General features: G+C 36.4%; 1 protein-coding gene and 1 pseudogene across 2 annotated transcripts in view; one reads left to right on the plus strand and one right to left on the minus strand.

The window, feature by feature from the left end:
• LOC148107391 (uncharacterized) overlaps nucleotides 1-19,761 on the plus strand; it is a 108,663-nt gene that overhangs the window by 69,900 nt on the left and 19,002 nt on the right. The gene's annotated exons all lie outside the window — the stretch shown is intronic.
• Nucleotides 13,755-14,714, minus strand: LOC123786202 (L-lactate dehydrogenase A chain pseudogene; annotated as a pseudogene).

Consider the following 19,761-nt stretch of genomic DNA (forward strand, 5'->3'; position numbering starts at 1 on the left):
CCTTCACTTATTATATATTTAATTTCTAGAAGTTGTATGGTTCTTTTTCAGATCTTCTTGGTCATTCTTTATAGCCTTCTCCCCTCCAGGGTGTGTTTTTTTCAAATACCCCCAAGCAACTCTTCAATTCTCAGCAGACACTGACTAGTGTCCTCCTCATTTAACTCAATTTTGACACTATCTAGCTAGAGAGTAGTGTCAGATATCATAGATTAAGGGTTTAGTCCCAGAAGACTGCCCCCACTTTAGATAGCAATTACAAGTTTATCTTGCCACTTGTGCTGCTCAGCAGCTATAAATCAGAGGTTCTCACAACCCCTCCTTGGGTTTGGCTAATTTACTAGAGTGGGTCATAGAATTCAGGAAACCAGTTTACTTACTAGATTAATCATTTATTACAGAGGGTATTAAAGGATACAAATAAATAGCCAGATGAAGAGATACCTAAGGAGAAGTTTGAAAGGGTCCTGAATACAGAAGCTTCTGTCCCCATGGAGTCTGGGGTGCACCACACTTCCAACACATGGATGGATTCTGGTTTGCCAACCTGGAAGCTCTCCAAATCTCTTACTTCTCGGTTTTTGTGGAGGCTTCATTACATAGGCATGATTGATTAAATAATTGGCCATTGGTGATTGAACTCAATCTCTAGCCTTTCTTCCCTCCCCAGAGGTCTGGGGGTAAGGCCAAAAGTTCCAATCCTCTAATTACCTGATTGGTTTCCCTGGCAACCAGCTTTCATCCTTAGGGGTTTTCCAAAAGTCTCCTCATTAGCATAAACTCGTGTGGTTGAAAGAGGCCTGATATAAATAGCAAGACATCTTTATTGCTCTTACCATTTAGGAAATTCCAAGAATTTTAGGAGCTCTGTGCCAGAAATGGGGATGAGGACCAAACATATATATTTTTTATTATAAATCACAGTATCACCTCCCACACACACTTAACATTGTTTAAGTTTCTATTTTATTTCTTTAAACATTGTATGGCTAATATTCTGTTTCTGAAAATTTGAATGGCTAAAGTCTGAGTGGGTTAGGTATTTATAATTTTGCTGACTGAATTTCTGCTTGTTTTCCATCACGATGTCCTGTTTTCTTATGTTTTAACATTTTTAAAAACTGTTACTTCCCTTGCTTTCATTTTCTGAATTAATAGGTTTCCCCCCTTCCTTTTTAAGCCAGTTTTAGATTTACAGAAAAATCAGCCGGAAAGTACTAAGAGTTCCCAAATCATCCTTTACCCCCTGCCCCAGTTTCCCTTATTTTAACATATTGCATCTAGTGTGTTGTATTTGCTACAATTAATGAGCCAATATTGATATATTATTATTAACTAAAGTCCATGGTTTCATTAGGGTTCACTCCATGTATACATTCTATGAGTTTTGATGCATGTATAATGACATGGATCCACTATTACATTATCATACAGAATAGTTTCACTGACCCAAAATTCCCTGTCTGTCTATTTGTCTATTCTTTGACCAAACTCTGCTGTCTTTATTACAATCTCTTTATAGTAAGTCTTAAAGTCAGGTAGTATCAGTCCTCCAATCTATTCTTTTCCTACAATATTCTGTTGGTTATTCTGGGTCTTGTTTACTCCATATAAACTTTAGAATCAGTTTATCAATATTTGCAAAATAACTTGCTGGAATTTTGATTAGGGTTGCATTGAATCTAAAAATCAAGTTGAGAAGAACTGATATTTTGACAATATTGAGTCTCCTTATTCATGTACATAAAATATCTCCCCATTTATTTACATCTTCTTTGATTTCTTTTATCAGAGTTTTGTAGTTTTCCTCATTTAAGTCTTATACATTTTTTGTTAAATTTATACCTAAGTATTTCTTTTTTGTTGTGAATGTAAATGGTATTATGTTTTTAATACCAAATTCCAGTTGTGTATTTCTGGCATATAGAAAACAGTTGACCTTTGTATATTAACCTGTAGACTGCAACCTTGCTATAATTTCTAATTTGTTTCAAGAGATTTTTGGTCTCGGGGCGCCTGGGTGGCACAGCGGTTAAGTGTCTGCCTTCAGCTCAGGGCGTGATCCCGGCGTTATGGGATCGAGCCCCACATCAGGCTCTTCTGCTATGAGCCTGCTTCTTCCTCTCCCACTCCCCCTACTTGTGTTCCCTCTCTCGCTGGCTGTCTCTATCTCTATCAAATAAATAAATAAAATCTTTAAAAAAAAAGAGAAAGATTTTTGGTCTCTCTCTTTTTTTTAAATTTTCTACATAGACGGTCATATCATCTGCAAACAAAGACAGTTTTATGTCTTCTTTCCCAACCTGTATACTTTTTTTCTTGCCTTGACATTACTAGGACTTCCAGTACAATTTTTAAAAAGGAGTGGTGAGAGGGGACATTCTTGCCTTGTTCTTGTTCTTAGTGATAAAGCTTTTAGTTTCTCACCATTAAGTATGATGTTAGTTGTTGATTCTTTATAGATCTTCCTTATCAAGTTGAGGAAGTTTCTCTCTATTCTTAGTTTGCTCAGAGTTTTTATCATGAATGGGCATTAGATTTTGTCAAATGTTTTTTCCGTATCTGTTGATATGGTCATGTGAATTTTCTTTTTAGCTTGTTGTGAATTACATTCATTGGTTTTCTTTCCTTTTTTTGTTATTTTGACAGACTTTATTGTATTCAAAAATATAAGCATTCTAAAACAAACATTTTGGGTTTTGGCTGACACACAATTCAGTTGTTTGCTTTGCTGAAATACCTTCAACTCCCCCTCAAATAAAAGTTGGATGAAATTCCCAGACAAGCTTGAGCAAGAGAGGATGTGAGGCATAGCAGTTTAGAAATGTCCCAATTTCTCTGAGATTCTAGAGTTAAAATAAACAACAAAAATTACCAAAATTAAAAATAGAAGAGTTAATTTATGTTACAGAATTGTATCTTTTTCTTTTCTTTTCTTGTAGTTCAAGTGTAGTTGATGTGCAATGTTGCATTAGTTTCAGGTGTATAACACAGTGATTGGACAAATTTATATATCACACCATGCTCACCACCACTGTAGCTACCATCTGTCACCATGCAACACTACTACTATATCACTGACTCTATTCCTTAGGCTGTGTATTTTATTCCCATGACTTATTCATTCCATGACTGGAAGTCTGTCTCTCCCTCTCTCCTTCATGCATTTTGTCCATCCCCCCACCTTCCTCCCCTCTGGCAACCATTAGTTTGTTCTCTGTATTTAAAGGTCTGATTCTGCTTTTTGTTTGTTTATTCATTTGATTTTTGTTAGATTCCACATATGATGAAATCATATGGTATTTGTCTTTCACAGTCTGATTTATATCACTTAGCATAATACCCTCTAGGTCCATCCATGTTGTCATCAATGGCATGATCCCATCCATTTTTATGGCTGAGTTATACCTATATCTATATCTATCTATATCTATATCTATCTATACCACATCTTCTATATCCATTTGTCTATGGGTGAACACATAGGTTGCTTCCATAACTTGGCTATTGTAAATAATGCTGCAATTAACGTACAGGCGCATATGACTTTTCAAATTAGTGTTTTTGGATTTTTTTTGGGTAAATGACCAGAAGTGGAATTATTGGATTACCTGCTTTTTTTTTTTTAACTTTTTGAGGAACTTCCATCCTGTTTTCCACAGTGGTGGCACCAATTTACATTCCCATCAATGGCACACAAGTGTTCCTTTTTGTCCGTATCCACACCGACGCTTGCTACTTCTTGAGTTTTAGATTTTAGCCATTCTGACAAGTATAAGGTGATAACTCATTGTGGTTTTGATTTGCATCTCCCTGGTGGTTAATGATTTCGAGAATCTTTTTATGTGTCTTTTGGCCATCTGTATGTCTTCTTTGGCCATCTGTTTGTCTATTCAGGTTCTCTGCCCAATTTAAAATCACATTATTTCTTTTTTTGGTGTTGAATTGCAGAAGTTCTTCATATATTTTGGATATTAACTCTTATTGGATGTATCATTTGCAAATACCTTCTCCCATTCAGTAGGTTGCCTTGTTGTTTTGTTGATGGTTTCCATCACTGTGCAAAGTTTTTTATTTTGATGTAGTCCTAATAGTTTATTTTTGCTTTTGTTTCCCTTGCCTCAGGAGACGTATATAGAAAAATGTTGCTACAGCTATTGTATGATTTCAGGTGTCACATTTAGTCTTTAATCCATTTTGAGTTTATTTTTGTGTATGGTGTTAGAAAGAGATCCAGTTTAATTTTTATGCATGTAGTTGTTCAGTTTTACAGCAACATTTGTTGAAGAGATGTCTTTTCTGCATTATATATTCTTGCCTCCTTTGTCATAGATTAATCGACTGTATAAACGTGGGTTTGTTTCAGGGCTCTCTATTCTGTTCCATCGATCTATTTGTCTATTTTTGTGCCAGTACTATACTGTTTTGATTACTACAGCTTTGTAGTGTATCTTGAAACCTAGGACTGGGATACCTCCAGCTTTGCTCTTCTTTCTCAAGATTGCTTTTGTTATTTGTGGTCTTTTGTGTTTCATACAAATTTTAGGGGTATTTGTTTTAGTTTTGTGAAAAATGCAGTTGATATTTTGTTAGGGATTGCATTGAATCTGTAGATTGCTTTGGGTAATATGGACACTTCAATTATACTAATTCTTCTAATCCATGAGCATAGAATGTCTTTCCATTTGTTGTGTCATCTTCAATTTCTTTCACCAGTGTTTTATAGCTTTCAGAGCACACGTCTTTCACTTCCTTAGTTAAGTTTATTCATAGGTATTTTATTCATTTTGATACAATTGTAAATTGGATTTTTTTCTTAATTTCTTTTTCTACTACTTTATTATTAGTGTATAGAAACACTACCAATTTCTCGGTATTAATTTTGTATCCTGAAACTTTACTAAATTCATGTATTACTCCTAGTAGTTTTTTGGTGTAGTCTTTAGAGTTTTCTAGATATAGTATCATGTCATCTAGAAATTGTGACATTTTTATACTTCATTTCTCAATTTGGATGGCTTTGATATCCTTTTCTTGTTTGATTGCTATGGGTAGGATTTTCAGTATTATGTTGAATAGAAGTTGTGAGAATGGACATCCTTGTCTTGTTCCTGGGCTTAGGAGAAGAGCTCTCAGTTTTTCACTATGGAGTATGATGTTAGCTGTGGGTTTTTCATATATGTCCTCTACTATGTTGAGGTATGTTCTCTCTAAACCCACTTTGTTTAGAGTTTTTATCATGAATGGATGTTGAATTTTGTTGAATACTTTTCCTGCACCTGTTGAGATGATCATATGATTCATACGATTTTTATCCTTCATTTTGTTCATGTTGATTGATCTGTAAATATTGAACCATTTTTACATTGTTGGAATAAATCCCATTTGATTGTGGTAAAAAATCCTTTAATGTATTTTTGAATGTCATTTGATAATATATTGTTGAGGATTTTTGCATTTATGTTCATATTGTCATATAGTTTTCTTTCTTTCTTTCTTTCTTTCTTTCTTTCTTTCTTTCTTTCTTTCTTTTCTTTCGTGGGGTCTTTGTCTGGTTTTGGTATCAGGATAATGCTGGCCTCAAAGAACATGTTTGGAAGTTCTCTTTCCTCTTCTATTTTTTGGACTAGTTTGGGGAGAATAAGTGTTAACTCTCTTTTAAATGTTTGGTAGAATTCACCTGTGAATCCTTCTGATCCTGAACTTTTTTTTTTTCCTATAGTTTTTGATTGTTGATTCAATTTTGTTACTAATAATTGACCTGTTTAGATTTTCTCTTTCTTCCTAATTGAGTTTTGGAAGATTTTTTACTTCTAGGAATGTATCCATTTCCTCTAGATTGTCCAATTTGTTGGCATATAATTTCTCATAGTATTCCCTCATAATCCTTTGTATTAATTTATGTGGTGTTAGTTTTTAGTTCTCTCTCATTTCTGATTGTATTTATTTGGTTCCTTTATTTTTTTCCTTGGTGAGTCTGGCTAAGAGTTTATCAATTTTGTTTATCTTTTCAAAGAACCAGCTCTTGATTTCATTGATTTTTCTATTGTTATTTTAGTTTCTATCTCATTTCTTTCTTTTTTGTTCCAGTAAGTCTTTCTTTTTCTTTTTCTTTCTTTCTTTCTTTCTTTCTTTCTTTCTTTCTTTCTTTCTTTCTTTCTTTCTTTCTACTCAGATCTTTAGTATTTCCTTCCTTCTACTCACCCTGGGCTTTGTTTGTTACTCTTTTTGTAATTCCTTTAGGCATAAGGTTAGATTTTTTATTGGAGTTTTTTGTGTTTCTTGAGGTAGGCCATTATTGCTACATGTTTCCCTCTTAGAACTGCTTTTGAGAAAGACAATTATCATATGGTTTCTCTCATCTATGGAACATAAGAAGTAGGAAGATCGGTAGGAGAAGAAAGGGATAAAGAAAGAGGGGGTAATCAGAAGGGGGAATGAAGCATGAGAGACTATGGACTCTGAGAAACAAACTGAGGGCTTCAGAGGGGAGGGGAGTGGGGGAATGGGATAGGCTGGTGATGGGTATTAAGGAGGGCACGTATTGCATGGTGCACTGGGTGTTATACACAACTAGTGAATCATCGAACTTTATATCCAAAACCAGGGATGTACTGTATGGTGACTAACATAATATAACAAAAAAATATTATTAAAAAAAAAAGAACTGCTTTTGCTGCATCCCAAGGACTTTGGACCATTCCATTTTCATTTTCCTTTGTCTCCTTGTATTTTTTTTTCTTTTTTAAAATATTATGTTATGTTAGTCACCATACGGTACCTCATTAGTTTTTGATGTAGTGTTCCATGATTCATTATTTGTGTATAATACCCAGTGCTCATTACATTTTTGATTGCTTCATTGACTTCTTGGTTGTTTAATATCATGTTGTTTAGCCTCCATGTGTTTGTATTTTTTCCAGTTTTTTTCCTCCTGATTTATTTCTAGTCTCAGTATCACTGATTAGAAAAGTTACATGGTATAAGTTTGATCTTAAATTTATTGAGGCTTGTTTTGTGACCTAATATATGATTTATTCTGGAGAATGTTTCGTGTACACTTGAAAAGAATATGTTTTCTGTTGTTTTTGGATGGAATGTTCTGTATATATCTGTCCTATGCAGCTAGTCTAACATGTTATTCAAAGAAACTGTTTTCTTATTGACTTTCTGCCTGGATAATCTATCCATTGTGGGGTGTTAAAGTTTCCTACTATAATTGTATTACAATCAATTTCTCTGTTTATGTCCATTAATATTTATGTATTTAGGTGCTCCAGTGTTGGGTGCATAGATATTTATAATCGTTATAATCTCTTGTTAGATTAATCTCTTTATCATTATGTAATGCCCTTTTTTGTCTCTTGTTACAATCTTTGTTTTTAAAGTCCATTTTGTCTGATGTAAGTATTCCTACTTCAGTTTTCTTTTTCACTTTCATTTGCATGGTAAACGTTTTTCCGTTTCTTCACTTTCAGTCTGTATGTGTCTTTAGGCCTGAGGTGATTCTCTTTTAGGCAGCATATAGATGGGTCTTGTTTTTTTGATCCATTCCACAACCTTGTGTCTTTTGATTGGAGCATTTAGCCCATTTACATTTAAAGTAGTTATTGATAGGTATGTACACATTGCCATTTTGTTATTTGTTTTCCAAGTTTTTTTTGTAGTTCCCTGTTCCTTTCTTCTTCTCTTGCTCTCTCTTTTTGTGATTGATGAATTTCTGTTGTGTTATGTTTCATTTTCTTTTTCTTTCTTTTTTGTGTATCTATTTTAGGTTTTGGGTTTGTGGTTACCATGTGGTTCATATATAATATCCTAAGTACATTGCAGTCTATATTAATTTGATGGTCATTGAAGTTCAAAAACATTCTTAAAAAAAAACTTCTTTCTTTTTTTCTTCCCTCCTCAATATTTTATGTATATGTTGTCGTATTTTACATTTTTGTATTCATAATTCTCTTACATCTAATTATGGCCATTTCTTTTCTACCTCTTAAAGAAGTCCCTTTAATATTTCTTGTAAGTATGGCTTAGTGGTGATAAACTCCTTTATATTTTGTTTGAGAAAATCTTTCTCTTATTTAAATATGAATGATAATCTTGCCCGGTAGAGTGTTCTTGGTCGTAGATTTTTTTTCTTTTCAGTTCTTTGAATATATCATGCCATTCTCTTCTGGCTTGTAAAGTTTCTGCTGAAAAATCAGCAGATAACCTCATAGCTTTTGCCTTGTAGGTAACTTTTTGCTTGTTTCTTGATGCTTTTAAAATTCTCTCCTTATCTTTAACCTTTGCCATTTTAATTATTTATTATGTCGTGGTGTGGACCTCCTTAGGTTCATCTTCTTTGGAGCTCTATGTGTTTCTTGGACCTGGAAGTCTATTTTCTTCCCTAGGTTAGGGAAGTTTTTAGTTATGATTTATCCAAGTACGTTTTCTACCCATTTCTCTCTCTTTTTGTCCTCTTCTGGGACCCTTATAATGTGAATGTTTGTTCACTTGATGTTATCCAACAGCTCCCTTAACCTAGCCTCATTTTAAAAATTCTTTTCTCTCTTTTCTGTTCAGCTTAAGTGCTTTCCATTACCCTGTCTTCCAGATTGCTGATATTTCTCCTCTATCTGCTAGTCTAATGTTGATTCCCTCTAGTGTGTTTTTTATTTCAGTTATTGAATTCTTCAACTCTGATTGGTTCTTTTTAATGCTTTCTATCTCTTTTGAGGGTCTTACTGAGTCATCCACTCTGGTCTCCATCTTGATGAGCATCTTTATGATCATTACTTGAAATTTCCTATCAGGCATATGGCTAATCTCTGTTTCATTTAGTGCTTTTTCAGAGGTTTTTGTCTTGTTCTTTCTTTTGGAGCATATTCTTTTGTCTTCCCATTTTGCTTGACTTTCTGTGTTTGTTTCTATGGATTAGGCAGAACAGCCACTTTTTCTAAACTTGAAGGAATTGTCTTGTGTATGATCATTCTCTATGTAGACCATGTGTGCTTGGGGACTTTTGCTGCCTGGATGGAGCTCTGGCAGGCATGGGCTAGGGGTCCTGGGCTCTTCACACAGTGGGCACCTTGTCAGGAAGGCTAAAGCTGAAATGGGTGCTGATGAGGTGTTCATTGATTTTTCAAATGTTGAACCAGCTCTGCATACCTGGCATAAATCCCACTTGGTTGTGGGGTATAATTCTCTTTATACACAAGAGGAATCAATTTGCTAATTTTTCTTGAGGATTTTTGTATTCGTATTCATGAAAAGTATTGGTTTGTAGTTCTCCTTTTTCATGATGTCTTTGTCTGGTTTTGTTACTAAGGTAATGCTGGCTTCATAGAATGAGTTAGAAAGTATTCCTTCTGCTTTATTTTTTGGAAGAGATTATAGAGAATTGTTATAATTCCTTCCATAAATGTTTGGTAGAATTCACCAGTGAATTCATCTGGGCCTGATACTTTCTGTTTCAACAGGCACTGATTATTGATTCAATTTCTTTAGTAGATATAGTCCTATTTAAGTAACGTATTTCTCCTTGATGAGTGTTGGTAGATTGCATCATTTAATATTTTGGTCCATTTCATCTATATTACCAAATTGTGGGCATAAATGTGTTCATAATTTTTTTATTGTCTGTTTTATGTCCATGGGATCAAAGATCAATTCCTCTTTCATTCTGACATTAGTAATTTGTGTCTTTTCTCTTTTTCTTAGTTAGCCTGGCTAGATGTGAAGGGATACTACTATTTGGTTGGTACTGAATTCCCTAAAATGTTTCTTCTAGAAACAGACAACTCTTTCTTTCAGTTCAACAAAGAAGTTATTTTTTTAAAGCAAGCATGTAGAAATTTCCTCCTGTGGAAGGCTCAAAGAAGGGAGTGATCAGTACAGCCATCCTCTAGGCCAGAACATAATTCCTGAGGTGTACAAAAGCTGCTGCACTATCAGGACATTGAAATTCAGATGAGACTGGAACCATATTCCAAATTTTATAGGATAATTTCTCCGGATACAGAATTCTAGATTGGTGGCATTTTTCTTTAAATACTTCACTTCTTGTTTGCATGGTTTCTAAAAAGAAGTTGTAATGAAAAAGAATGGCATTCTTATATTTGTTCTTTCATAGTAAGGCTTTTCCCGCTTTTGGCGTCTTTCAAATTTTTCTCTGTGTTTATTTTTCTGTGGTTTGGATACATGCCTAAGTGTAGATTTTTTGGTATTTATCCCACTTGCTGTTATCTGAGCTCCCTGAGTCTGTGGTTTAGTGTCTATCATTAATTTTGGAAACTCTTGGTCATTATTTTTTTTTTTAAGCTTTTATTTATTTATTTATTTATTTGAAAGAGAGAGAGAGAAGGAGCATGAGTAGGGAGGAGGGGCAGAGGGAGAGGGAGAAACAGGCTCCCCGCTGAGCATGGAGCCCGATGCAGGACACGATCCCAGGACCCTGGGATCACAACCTGAGCTGAAGGCAGACGCTTAATCAACTGAGCCACCCAGCACCCAGGAAACGCTTGGTCATTATTGCTTCAAATATTTCTTCAGTTCTTTTCTCCCTTTTTCTCTTTTTATTCCTGTTACACATATGTTACACATTTTATAATTGTCCCACAGTTGTTGGACATTCTGCTCTGTCTTTTTTATTTATTTTTCTCATTGCATTTCAGTTTTGGAAGTTTCTATTAACATTTCTTCAAGATCATTGATTCTTTCCTCAGCCATATCCAGTCTATTGATGAGCCCACCAGAGGCATTCTTCATTTCTGTTATGGTGTTTCTGATTTCCAGCATGTCCTTTTGATTCTTGGTTTGAGTCTCCATCTCTCTGCTTACATTAACCATGTTCTTGCATCATGCCCACTTTTTCCACTGGAGCTTTTAGCATATTAATGATAGTTGTTTTAATTTCCAGTCTGATCATTCCAACATTTCTGCCATATCTGAGTTTGTTTTTGGTGCCTGCTCTGTCTCTTAAAACGTTTTTGGTTGAAAGCCAGACATGGCATACTGTATAAAAGGAACTAAGGTAAATAGGCCTCTAACATGAGGTTTTATGGTTATGTGGCTAGGGGTTAGACTATGTTGACTACTTGCTGTGGCTGTATGTGTCACAGCAAAAATTTCCTCTGGTGTCCTTGTTTTTGTCTGTGCTGTTTTCCTTGGGTTTCCCCAGAGACTTTTTCTTAAATAAGATCTGGGATACATAGTTCTTTCCATTTTATCCTCCTGTTATTATACAGAGCCCTGCTGATGATGTGATAAGCTGTTTAGGGGAGGGTAAGCATTCTCTAGTCCTAGGATTAGGTGTCAGTCTTTTAGAGAGTCTGTGCCTCTAGTTGTGATCTCAGTTTGGGATTTCGTTGTTGTTGTTCGTTTGTTTCCTCTTAAAGTGAGATAGAAAGGCTAGAGTTGGCTGGAGTTAGATATTTCCTTTCTCCTACATTGCTTAGACTGATAAAACCCTAGTTAGTTAGGCTCTGATACAATAGCTTATCTTGAGGGCAGGCCTTGTGAAAAAAAGAACAGAATTATCTCACCTATTTCAAAGTGGCTGCTGTTTACCAGAAGCAAGAGGCAATTTCTCTCCAATCTTCACTGAGAGTCGTAAGGCTCTTGGAAGTAAAACTCACAAAAATTATGGGAGGCCTCCCTAAAGCTGGATCACCCTATGATTTTTAACTCTCAACCTTGCCTGCACTGAGCCTCCAGCAATTCACCAATTACATATTAAGTTTTCCCATTCTGGTACTGATCCTTGTGGAAGTTTCTGTTCCTGGGATTCTGCTTTGATAAGTTGTGATTGTCTGTATCTAACTGTCTTTCTGTTCAATTGGGAGAGGGTGGCAGCAGGAACCTCAATCCTGTGGGGGACCTAAGAAGAATAGTTGATTTTTAGTTTGTCCAGCATTTTTCTTATTGGGAGGTCAGGAGTGATGACTTCCAAGCTCCTTACATGCTGGACTGGAAAGTGGGAATCCTTTGCTTTCCAACTTTTCTATATTATTTAAACTGTGCTTTATTTATATTCTAGAGACTATAGGATGGCCTTCAAAACTGATTGTGTGCAGGTTTTTAAAATGGAAAGTAGATATTTAAACTATGAAGAGAATGAAGTAAGAATGCTCTTCATATTGGCTATTACAGTTCCTGTGCACTACTCTGGACCAGGGATTTCCTGCTAGTGAAATCAAAAGAGAGAAGTATTACAGGTTACACAGTTATCTTTGCCTTGCTGAGTAAGCATACCAGTTTCTGAATAAAGATAATATTCTCCTGCTTCTAAAGTAAAAATTCTACAAGGGATAAACAAGTGAAGCATTGAGCAATAGACATGTAACAGATAATGTTTTTAACAATCAGCAGATACGTATGTTATTTTACACAGCCCCTTTTCATAATGACTTCCAGTAAAAACCAACATTAATGTCTAACTCAGTGAAGGCAATTCTGAGAAGGTTCATTTTAATATGCTCTCCCTATACATTGGTGTAAGTGACACTGATCTAGAACTTCTCAACCTCAAAGAATGAATTGATGGTGTGGGAGTCTGCCTTTATTAAATTAAATTTTTTTCAGTTGAACTTTAGTAGTTGTTGGGCGTTAGCTGGGGCCCAATAAAGACACATTTTTTTACTGAACACATTCCCAATTGACTGAAAAATAAAATATATCAGTTAGCAGATGGAGGTTGCAAATACCACCTTCATTACTTATATGGCTGATTTTGGAAAACGTGGCTTCTAAGTGTTAGGCAAGTGGGCTCTCCACTACTAAACCCCAGAAACAGACTGACACATCTACACAGTATCAGGTAGCACTGGAGCAGGGAAGGCCCCTCACAAAGGGCTTGGGAGAAACAGAGAATATTTGCTCTTTTCCCAAATGAAAGTGAAGGAGTCTAGTTATGCATACTCAGTTTCTTCTCCCAGACTCTCCAGTAAAGTTGGCTAACTAGGGCAGAGAAAAGCCAAGATGTCTTACCATTGAGATTCTTGTACTGGAAGGAAACATGGAGAGTAGGAAAGAAGCATTCACAAAAGTACTATCTGAATAGGTGATTCAAGGCTGTGCTCTCTGCAAGAGCTTTAAAGCAATGGCTGCTGATTAAAGACATATTCATAATATCAGTGACACTTGGGGGTGTCATATCTGTGTTTCTTTTTTTTTTTCACTGTTCAAGGTTTATTTGGTATTTTAGTTGGTATGACAGTTGGTTACATTGTTTATATGCAGATCTTTCTTTTTACATTATATTGCAATGTATACCATATTCTGATACATAGAGTATACAAAATAAGGTCCTTTAGAACAGCTATGCACAATACATGCAATATTGAATTTATCTACTAGATCCCAAGATGGGATTGACTGGAGGAAAAAAAGTTGGATTGGCATGTTGGGTGAAGGAATCGAAAGTTCTGTAACACACAGTAAATACTTGTCTGGTTTGAACAGCAACTACAGCATAGGCAACACTGACAGTGGTGCCTCTGAGGTGGTAGAACTATTTTACATGAACCAATTTAGCACAACACAAGATAGGGTTCATCCAGTATCAGGGTATACCTAGGTTTCATCTAGTATCAGGGTATACCTGCAGGGTTTTGTGAACTATTCCTATTTGTAACTTTAGAAAACTGGTATTTTTCCTAGGCCCTCTTAATATTACTACTTGAGTAGCAGATCAGATAATAAGGACAATACACAACCTCCAATTCAAATCCTGTTGTCGTCTAGACAGTGAAGTAGTACAACATTAGAAAATGTTAACACTGCAGCTCTTTTTGGATCCCCCAAAGTGCATCTGCACTGGTCTTCCAAAGGGCCTCTTCCTCAGCGGTCAGATTCACCTTCGCAATGTTTGAGATTCCATTCTGTCCCAAGATGCAAGGAACACTAAGGAAGACATCATCTTTTATTCCATAGAGATCCTTAGTCATTGTGGAGATTGGATGCGCCCGCCTAAGATTCTTCATTATACTTACTGCCAGATCTGCCACAGACAGCCCAATGGCCCAGGCTGGATAGCCTTTCAGTGTGATCACCTCATAAGCACTGTCAACCACCTGCCTGTGAACCTCTTTCCATGTTCCTCTTCTGCATCAGTGCCTAAGTCAGGGTGCAGATTCTTCAGGGAGACACCAGCAACATTTATTCTACTCCATACAGGCACACTAGAGTCTCCATGCTCCCCAAAGACCCACCCACGACAGCTTAATGGGTGAACTCCCAGCCTCTCCCCCATTAGGTAATGGAACCAGGCTGAATCCAGGTTGCAACCACTCCTGATAACATGGTTTTTGGGAAAGCTACTTATCTTCCAAGCCACATAGGTGAAGATATCCACTGGACTGGAAACAACACACTTGCAGTTTGGGCTATCTTTTACAATATTAAGAATGTTGAATTTGAAGATATTCACATTAGGCTGGATTAAATTTAGATGGCTTTCTCCCTCTTGCTGTTGTGTCCCAGCTGTGATAATAACAAGCTTAGAGTTTGCAGTCATGTTATAGTCTTTGCCAGAGACAATTTTTGGCGTTCTAAGGAAAAGGCTGCTATCTCTCCCTTCAGTTTATCTTCCATGACATCAACAAGAGCAAGTTCATCTGCCAAGTCCTCCACGAAGATGCCAACAGCACCAACCCCAACAACTGTAATCTTATTCTGGTGGTACGGTCTTCCTGAAGAAGATTCTGAATCAGCTAACCATGAAGAGATGCCATATTGGACTTCAAACCAAAAGGAATCGGCAGTGCATGTGGGTGGGCGTTGGTGGCATGTGGCGTTGGGACCGGACTTGGTGGCAGTGGCTTGGGTACTCTGTCACATCTGCACTTCCATGATGAAAGCTGAGAGGTTTAAGCAGTTGTTTACTCAGATGGAGTGCTGCCCCACTGTGGCTTGAGTTTGTAGGCAGGGATACCTGTGAGCAAAACCAAATTCCTCTCCCAGAAGCATGGGCTAGTGTTTGATTGAGACTTCACGCTTCGACACCATAATGCATAAACAAAGTGATTTTTGGCCTAGAAAACAATACATTGTCTGCTTTTACAGCTGTAAAAGGAGGTCCGTAATACCCAGGGAAATGCCAAATTCTAAGCAGCGTAAGCTCTTGGTATGAACACTGGGCTGCAGTAGCTGAAAAATGTACCCCCCAGGTAATGAACACAGTGACTTCCTGAATCAAGTGAACAGGGAATTTAGAGTTCTGAAATAAAATTCATTTTTGGGATAGTTGGAGGTTTTATGGACAAATACATTTGATTTTGAAGGGAAAGAGGAGAAATCAAGATAATAGATATATAGGGTATACTTTTTGATTTGTTGCCAAAATAGTAACCAAAGTATTTCTTATTAAACAACTGAGTGATTTAATGGTTGGTAAGCTAATTAACCACAACCAATCAGTTTTAGTATCATAGCTATATCACAAGCAAGGATTGGAAAGGATGCATGGTAAGTGGTCTGAGCCACTTCAGAGGTGAACTTGAGCAGGGTCGCCCAGAGCAGAATTTCCACCTTTTGCAGCTTCCTTCCAAGGGTTCCACTGGGAGCTTGATAAGAGCAGCCAAAAAGTGTGAGTAACTGTTACACCTCAATTTCTCTCAGTAAAAGGATTTAATTATACTCAATTATACGCATAATTCACACATCTTTGATTGTTCTTTCTCAGCCCCTTTAGATATTGCTATGGCTGCTAATTGTAACTTGCTTGGAGTAGAGGAAGATTTATGCAGAGCAAACATATTGAGTATCTTTGTCTTTACTTAATAAATATGCAGCTGATAAACACATCCAGTAATTAGAGGAGACTACATTAAATATGTATGTACATTAAACATGTATGCCACGGAAGAAGGAGATTTGGCCAATAATAATTTCATAAAGTTAGCAAGAGTCACTATTATTTACTGGCCCATGATGAATTGGATTCTTATTTCTTCATGCTTGTTGGGGGTGCCATAGGTTACGTTGTTTCAGAATCTGCATTGATAGAAATTAAGCTGAAGGCTAAATTCTTTAGTAGGTAAAGGAAAGAAGAGAACTGGTGTTTTCTGCTGAATTCCTCACTGTCCCCAAACTTACATACCTTAAAGCCAGATTTTATACCATTTATCTGCTAAAAAACCTTGATAGCTCTCTATTATCCATAGAATAATTCCTATAAAAGAAAATTTCATGAGAGAATTCAAGGCCTTTCATAATTTGGCCTAATTTTATCTTTATAGAGACCAAACATTTTTTATTAGTGTGTAGTCATAATAATCAGTAGCTTTTCTTTAAACACTGTGTTTCCTCTTATCTGCTCTTGTTTGCTCAATCAATTCTGTGTGTGTGTGTGTGTGTGTTTTCTCCCTGAACTTAGAAAAATATTTCATAAATGGAAGGATTTTGAAAAAGAATCTTAAAAATAGAAGGAAGGAAAAGACAGGAAATTAATTTTTTCCCTTTTTTTAAAAATTGAAGTGCAGTTGACACACAATGTTACATTAGTTTCAGGTGTACAACATAGTGATTCAACAAGTTTATGCATTATGCTGTGCTCACCACAAGTGTAGCTACCATCTGTTCCCATACAACACAATTACAATACCATTGGCTACATTCCCTATGCTGTATCTTTTATTCCCGTGGCTTATTCATTCCGTAGCTGGAAGCCTGAATCTCTCACTCCCTTTCACCCATTTTGCACCCCCTTTCCTCTGGCAACCACCAGTTTGTTCTCTGTATTTATGGCTCTATTTCTGATTTTTGTTTGTTTGTTCATTTGTTTTGTTTTTTAAATTCCACAAATAAGTGAAATCATACAGTACTTGTCTTTCTCTGACCTAATTCACTTTAGAATACCCTCTAGGTCCATTTATATTGTTGCAGATGGCGATATCACTCTTTTTATGACAAATATCCCAGTGTGTGTGTGTGTGTGTGTGTGTGTGTGTGCATATATATATATATATATATATATATATATATATATACCATGTCTTCTTTATCCATTCATCTATTGATGGACACTTGGGTTGCTCCGATATCTTGGCTATTGTAAATAATGCTGTGATTAACATAGGGGTGCATATATCTTTTCAAATTAGTGTTTTGTTTTCTTTGGGTAAATACCCAGTAGTGGGATTCCTGGATCATATGGTATTTCTATTTTTAATTTTTTTGAGGAACCTCCATACTGTTTTCCACAATGGTTGCATCAATTTACATTTCCCACAGCAGTGCACAATGGTTCATTTCTCCCCCATCCTTGCCAACACTTTTCATTATCTGTATTTTTGATTCTAGCCATTCTGACAGGTATAAAGTGATATCTCATTGTAGTTTTGATTTGTATTTCCCTGACGATAAGCATCTTTTCATGTGTCTGTTTGGCCATCTGTGTGTCTCTTTTGTAAAAATGTCTATTCAGGTCCTGTGCCTATTTTTAATTTGATTATTATTTGTTTTTTTGGCCACAAGTTGTGTGAAGTTTTTATGTATTTTGGATATTAACCCCTTATTGGATATATCACTTGCAAATATCATCTCTCAGTCAGTAGGGTGCCTTGTTTGGTTGATGGTTTCTTTGAGGTGCAAACGATTTTTTAATTTTGATGTAATCCCAATAGTTTATTTTTGCTTTCATTTCCTTTGCCTGAGGATACATGCCTAGAAAAATGTTACTATAGCCAATATCAAATAGATTAATGCTTATGTTTTCTTCTAAGAGTTTTGTGATTTTAGATCTCACATTTTGGTCCTTACTCCATTTTGAGTTTAATTTTGTGTATGGTGTAAGAAAGTGGTCCAGTTTCATTCTTTTGCATAAAGCTGTGAAGTTTTCCCAGCACCATTTATTGAAGACTGTTTTTTCCACATTGTATATTCTTGCCTCCTTCATCATAGATTGATTAATCATATAAGCCCAGGTTTATTTCTGGGCTCTCTGTTCTGTTCCATTGATCGAGGTGTCTGTTTTTGTGCCAGTACCATACTGTTTTGATTACTACAGCTTTGTAGTGTATCTTGAAATCTGGGATTGGGATACCCCCAGCTTCGTTCTACATTCTCAGCATTGCTTTGGCTTTTGGGGGTCTTCTGTGGTTCCATACAAATTTTAGTATTCTTTCTTATAGTTTTGTGAAAAATGCTGTTCATATTTTGATGGATTGTATTGAATCTGTAGATTACTTTGGGTAGTGTGGGTAGCTCAATCAGTTCCCTATGCATTGTAGCACAGTATTTACAAGCACAGCCTCTGTGCTTCACACTTTGCTCTACTCCTTAGTAGTTGAGCGATCGTGAACAAGTTGCCTAATCTATCAGTGCCTCCACGTATGCATCAATAAAATGGAGCTGATACTATTACCTCATAGTCTTGTCATGAGAATTAAGTGAAATAATGCATATAGACTGCTTAGAGCAGTGTTTGGCTCATTGTAAGCATACAACAAGCATTAGTGATAATGATGATGGTGGTGGTGATGGTGATGTTGACTGGAATATCTCCAATATCTACTTATTAAGTATTTTACTCATTCTAGGTCAATTCAAATTCAACCTTCTCTAAGAAGCCATCTCTCCCTTCCCCATACTCCCAGTTTGTATTCAAATACAAGTTGGAGTGATGATATTTAGTAGAACAGAAGTACAGCTAACTAGCTTCATGAAGTAATGGAGTTTTGACTGAAAATTTTGAATGCAGTGATCATTAACGTAGGAGAGAGAGCAATGGTCAAGTACAAGTGAGGAGGAGGATGCAGTGATGTGATAGGAAAAGGCAGAGTATTTATGGGAAAATGTCATGAGTTTTGTTTGGCTATATATGAAGTCATTCAAGGGAAGATATGATTCTGGTGCTGGGGAAACGGGAGAGGGTTAGAGAGATACTTCTAGTTGTGTTGTGAAATTCCAGTGAACGTGTTTTAAGAAATCTTTCCCATTCCTCCATTATCTGTCTTTTTTATTTTTATACTTATGTGCAACACATTTTTAAGTAGGCTTCAAGCCTAACGCAGGGCTTGAACTCAACACTGAGATCAAGACCTGAGCTGAGATCAGAAGTTGAATGTTTAACCAACTGAGCCACTGAGGCACCCCATGTGCAACATATCTTTATAATAGTATCTTATTTATATGTGTAAGATATTGATGTAGTTATTAGGAGGCAAATAAAATCTGTTTTATGGGAAGATGACTCCAAGAAGTTAAAAGAATGGCCCATGTGTCAGGCCATTAGCAGGGAAACCAGAGCGTCCTTTTCCAGGTCATTGATGATCGTTTGAAATACTATGGCCTTGGTATAGACTGTGTGGTGTTCTATTCAAGTCTAGTGAGCTGGATAAACCATGCTGTGGCCTGCAGTAATGCAGCCCTATTGTTCCTTTGGATTATCCGTAGTACTTCATCTACATGTTCTTCACTCATTAGAGTAGGAGTCCTGTCCTGCTCCAACACTTTTTCAGGCCTGAGAAGATTAAACCCCATTACAGCCAGAACGGTTTGATCCCACTCAACTGTAAACAGTGAGGACCTTTTTCCTAGTAGGCTAAAGCTCTGCTGAATTCCCTAATTAAACCCAGTAAGGCAGCCATATTCAGTAGCTTTGTCCATCTGCTGCTTAGATATGGAATGAATTTTTTGCAAGGAAAGCTATATATGGGCACTCTGGGTGAGCGCAAACCTTCTCCTAATCTTGCTGTGTTCACTGAGCTGACCTCTTGGTTTTCTTATTTGCACAAGGACCAGAGGCTTCCATGAACTTCAACTCAGTTGACCAGGTTT

The sequence above is a fragment of the Ursus americanus genome, chromosome 31, assembly GCF_024610735.1.
Source record: "Ursus americanus isolate L20-20 chromosome 31, mUrsAme1.1.p, whole genome shotgun sequence".
Lineage (NCBI taxonomy): Eukaryota > Metazoa > Chordata > Mammalia > Carnivora > Ursidae > Ursus > Ursus americanus.